This window comes from Chenopodium quinoa, unplaced genomic scaffold (assembly GCF_001683475.1).
Source record: "Chenopodium quinoa cultivar QQ74 unplaced genomic scaffold, ASM168347v1, whole genome shotgun sequence".
Classification (NCBI taxonomy): Eukaryota; Viridiplantae; Streptophyta; class Magnoliopsida; order Caryophyllales; family Amaranthaceae; genus Chenopodium; species Chenopodium quinoa.
The window spans coordinates 5291992-5297721 of record NW_018743510.1 but is presented as its reverse complement, the minus strand read 5'-3'; the positions used below and the strand labels follow the sequence as shown (position 1 = coordinate 5297721).

At 33.9% G+C, this 5730-nt stretch overlaps 1 pseudogene; it reads left to right on the top strand.

Moving 5' to 3' along the window:
• LOC110739798 lies at positions 1-2849 on the top strand (annotated as a pseudogene).
• Positions 2850-5730: the final 2881 nt, after the last annotated feature.

The following is a 5730-nucleotide window of genomic DNA, read 5'->3' as shown; positions in this document are numbered from 1 at the left end:
TTGTTCACCCCTAATTACACACTTACAGTTTCCTCTAACCGCCAATACTCCCATGGCTGCTTGGGCTGCGTCTCTTCGAATTTCCCCAAATCAAATCGCACAAAATCAATTAATTTACAAGAATTCCTTTGACCAGCTTTATAATTCCCAGTTTTCTACTACAATAAACCACCCATTACCTAGATTTAGGCTTCCAAGCTCTCATCTTGGAGTTGTTAGACTCTCAAATCAAGCTCAATCTTTAATTAGTAAGTCCAAAATGCTACCTTTATTTTTTGGGTTTATGGCATATATACAATTTCCTTCAATTATCACATTTACTAAGTTAGCTTGTAATAGTTGTAATTAAACTTGATTCTTGTTTGTTGTACAAAATTCTTGCTATTCAGTGTTAATATCTTGTCAGTTGATGATCGAAATTGTAAATTTAATTTTGTTTATTATTTAATGTTAAGAACTTTGTTTTGACAGATTTAACAACCCCAATTATAGAAGTTCCACTTTTATCATGTGAAGAGGTATGATGTATTTTATTTTATGTAAACTGTTAGTTTAATAGGTAATATCATAAATTAGACTAATAATGCAGTATCATAATTTCTACTAGTTAAGTGCTTTATTTGGTCAATATGATCCAGAAATTGATTAAGTTTTGCTCCTGATTCAATGTCGATGATGATACTAGAAGCAAGTCTGTTTCTCCTATGATTATTATTGGAATAAAAGTTTTCGATATGTTGGAAAATTTCAGGCAATTGAGAGGTTAAGATTGAGTAGAGAGAGGCATAAGGGCAAACAACAATTCTTGGCTATGTACTCTAGTATATTTGGTGGAATTACTACAGACCCTGCGGCAATGGGGTTTTTGACACCGCGGCTATAGTGGAAGGGTATTGTTTATGATTTTTTGTTGGATGACATTACATTGTTAATATGCTTTTGTCGAAATATTTTTGATTTAATTAGATAATTTAGATGGTGCAAAAGTGGGGTTGTGACTTTGTGTAAATAATAGTTTGGCAACTAGATTCCTCCTCATATTGGATTGATAGATTCGAGTTATGCATAAGCTTGTAGGTGAATTGCCTGAATATTGAGGGATTTATAGCAGCAGGGGAGGAAAGGGCAAAAGGTAGCAAATGACACGGCACTCATTCTTATCTGTGCGGTGTAAACTTTGTGCATATATATATTCGTCCTTGTAGAGTATATGACTGATTTTTTACCATTGAGTTAATTGTGTATAGACAATTACAATGTGCTTTATAGATGGGTTAACTATCCGTCTATGAGTTAGTTTGAGGTCAACTTATTGAGGCCAACAATTGTGTTTGATGGAGGTTGTAGAATTGAAGCTGCAGATAGATCTAATGCCACAATTTTTTTAAAAAATGAAAAAACTTAATTACTGAAAATGTATGATTCATTGATGAAATGACAAGTTTTATTCTTTATTCTTAAGCTAAAATTTCTCTATTAATGATCTTATCAACGTTGATTAGATATCCCAGTTTACTCATAGGAAAGGACTCAGACCCGATTTATTACTTCTTATGTGCAGTCATCTCTATGAATTGGACCAACACCTTGATCGTTGTGTGAGGTCTGCATCTATGGCAAAAATCAGTTTACCGTTTGATAGGGAAATCATGAGAAGCATACTGATTCAGACAGTAAGTGCTTCTAAGTGTAGAAATGGCTCTTTAAGGTGTTGGCTTTCTGCAGGACATGGTGACTTTCATCTCTCCCCGTCTGGGTGTGCCGAGCCAACATTTTACGCCATTGTGACTCATAGCTCAGCCTCATCTGATCACAAGGGCATCAAAGTAATTACATCTTCCATTCCAATAAAGCCTCCTGTGTTTGCTACGATGAAGAGTGTCAATTACCTTCCGAATGCACTATGCCAGATGGAAGCTGAAGAAAATGGTTGCTTTGCATCTATATGGTTGGACTCTGAAGGATTTGTTGCTGAGGGTCCAAATATGAATGTGGCCTTTGTCACGTTTGATAAAGAGCTTATGATGCCAAGAGAATACTTACGCTTTCACAGGAGCTGGTTAAGAAGGGTGACATTCGAGGAGTAAGCACGAGGGATGTGTCCGTGGAAGAAGGAAAAAAGGCTGAGGAGATGATGCTTTTTGGAAGCGGTGTCCTAGTGCGTCCAATTGTTCAGTGGGATGACCAGGTCATTGGTAATGGTAAGAACTTTGCTTAGTTTAAATTCTCTCTTAAGGTTTTAATGTTACAATGAGAAAGTAGAGATGTTAGCTCTAATTATCCAGGTAAAGTCTCTAGGGGCTAGTACATTCGACTTGTGTTTAAAACCTGTCTACGTTGTTGTTGATCAGCTCAGTATCATGCAGAAATTATAAGAATTTTGGATATAGATATGTGTGACAGTGTACTACGAAAAATTATCAAATGGTGCTTAATGTTATTCATACACGTGCTGTATGAGTTGTATTTTCAGGAGCGAATTTTGCAACATAAGTTATGTCTAAACATTGGTTAATGCCTTTGTGGTGCTGGATATAATGCAGGAAATGAAGGTCCTGTTGCTCGAGCACTTCTTGAACTCCTTCTAGAGGACATGAAATCAGGCCCATCAACAGTTCGGACACCTATTCCTTATTAGTCACAAGGAGCATAATGCATTGTTTTTTGCTCGAATAGTTCTCAGCAAGTACCCATCAGCATGTAAATTGTCCTCTGTATTATTGAATATTCTTCTGATTGCTTACAATCATATTGTGATCTCTTCTGTATATTAGTATGGCACCTGTGATTACGTAAACTATTTACCATTCTTGACATGAAAAGCTTAATAATAATGTGCATTTTGGACATACTTTTGCTTTTTTTTTTTTCCTGGTCCCCTCCCCTAAAGAAACAAAAGGGCCAAAATAGATGGTGCTTATGGGCAGAGTGGCAGCGATGTACTGATGTGTTGGAGCATCCAGATATTCAGTGGGATGAATGAGTCTCCTGCTCTGGTTGACGTTAAGAGAGTGCCTTTGTTCTTCTCACCTTAAAAAAAAAAAAAGGTTAAGAGAAGGGCTGATAAGGTTAAAGAACGGCTACCCAAGTTCAATTAACAACTGGTAAAGGCAAAAAAGGTCAGCTAAAGGCTAATAGGATCCACTAGGCGGATTAGGCGATGGTTGTATTATTATTTTCCTTTCTTTCTGTGGATGTTTCCTCTCCCTAAAGGAAAATTGCAAAGAGCACAAGTTGTTTTTGCTTTATAGTAAAGTTTCCTCCTATATTAACCCTAGCATAATTTTTTGTTGTTAAAGATCAGTTGAAAAAGCTATTACAAGAATAAAGAATTATACAAGGAACTGTACACTAGAATGACATACTAATTTCTATATATTACTTTGTTTACTTCGTATTTAAGAGTAGTAAGAATTACTTTTGGAGATGAGAAAGCATCTAGCATCTAATCATCTATGCATCATAAACAATGTTTGGTTTTAACTAAGCTTATCTTGAACCCAGCTTGGCCTTCCTTCACTCCTTTATTCCATCCAAAAGAGTAGCTTTCTCGTCGAGTCCTTGACCTCATCATTGTCGATATTACATATGCTAAAATCGTCTATGGTTTCCTCAGTTCAAATACGGCGTACATAATACTTCTTCGCCCCTAAATAATAGACCACACCGGAGTGCGGATGTTTATAATAAATGTATAATTATTAACTTATTATTATCAAGTGCTATAATGCTATATTGAGTGCTCCATGACACTTATTGCATATAGGATGCTGACATTGCATGAGCTTTCAAAGGCTACAAATGGACAAACATATAAAGTCCACCCAAACGATTGAATTGAGATTTAAGGAGAAGGGAAGTAATGTGGCATAGTGGGATCCCATAAAATAAAATTGGTATGTTTGTGGTAATCCTATCTTCACCAAAGTTAAGGATTTGTTCACATCAATCTTCTTAACCTTTCATATTTTGTCAATTATTAGTTCATGCAACTTTTACAATGTTTTTCAAATTTTTTTTTGAGTGGATTTTTATTTATGGAGCTTTGAAAAAAACGAATACTAAAGTTTAAGCAATCTTCATACAAAGAACTTACACAAAAGAATTGGAAGTCTAATTAAACCCTAAAAGCGACAATAGCACGTAATAAACAAAATACAACATGAATTGAAATTCATAAAAAGATTCTCATATAAGAACACAACAATAGTAGGAAGCCTTTTTCACGAGGAGATTTCGGGATTTCTAATGTTCCAACTATTATCGGTACCTGTACAACATACTTAAGAATTAAGATCATGTTTTAGGCTGGATGGATAGAAGACAACATTGATTCCATGGCACATGCACTATACTGCTATACAATATTTGATGCCAACATGCTACTACAAGTGGCAAAAATGAATTAATACATACCGAGTAAGCAAATCAATCAATTGGTCTTAATTATGCCTATCTATAAGGTTATTATTATGACTTAATTTTGAGCCATGGCTAGCAGCCGCAACAGGAAATGTAATTATTGCCGGTCAATGCATATCTGACAATGGACAAATCTTTATCTTCCTATATATGATTACTTTTTCCTAATTAACTAAAGCTTATTATTTGAAATATTGAACCGAATAGAATTTAAGTCCATACATTTCCCCGTCTATTTTTTTTTTTATCCGATCTCTTGTAAATCAATGTGTTAAACAACAATATTAAATGGAGTATATGTTCGAAAATGTTAAATTTTATGTGACTTCATGTCAATAACTGTATACTTTGTATTAAGCATCAAAAATACGAAATACCAAGTATTATATATTCGTGTATTTTTGTGTGAAATTCTCACTTTGATGGATCACGTAAATAGTCTTTCATAGTGGGGTATTATAAGGGGAGTTATTCGTAGTTTGGACCAGAATTATCAGTTGTATTTGTTTGACATTAATCTTTCACTATCAAGGCTGGTCATTAATCTTGTCCATTTTAGTAGAATGGTCAGTTAAAAAAGTACGATACCTACTAATGGCATGTGTTGATATAAGATGAATCTTCTGATTATTTTTACTACATAAAACGTCAATAAGAATGAAAATTTATTACATAGTGGACTATTGTATGACATTGTATTACACAGAGTACATGTTAATTTTGTTAAACTTAAATCATCATTATGATTAAAATTGATTTTATCCTAATTATAAATTGAGTGCTACAAATTCTCACTCTCTATCATTTGCAAATGCTTTAAATTCAAATTTAATTTAATGATCTTTTAGCGTATGCAAGTATAACCGCATTGTGATTGGTTGATAGTTACAAGTACACAAGTTCATGTCTACATGATTATTATACAACAAAATCAAATTGTTTCTTTCCAAATAAATGATTGTTGACATTGACACATGCTTCGAGGACTCGTAAATGATGAGTATTTGATATGATATTAAAAAGAGTAAGAGTGTTTTCAATGTTTGTGATGTAACCGTGCAATTGTAGGTAACGAAAGTCACAAAACCATGTTTGTTACAATATCTATGGTTAACCGATAACTCTTCTCATAATGTTATACTTCGTATTTAACTTATACGGAGAATCAATTTGGGAGATTTATGAAAAAAAAAAAAAAAATTCATAATCCATACCCTTCAATATAAATTGACTTCTTGATTTTCATATGGTGGCCCATTCTATTTCACCTACAAAAATTACAATACAAAAGCCATGCCGTCCCAAAAT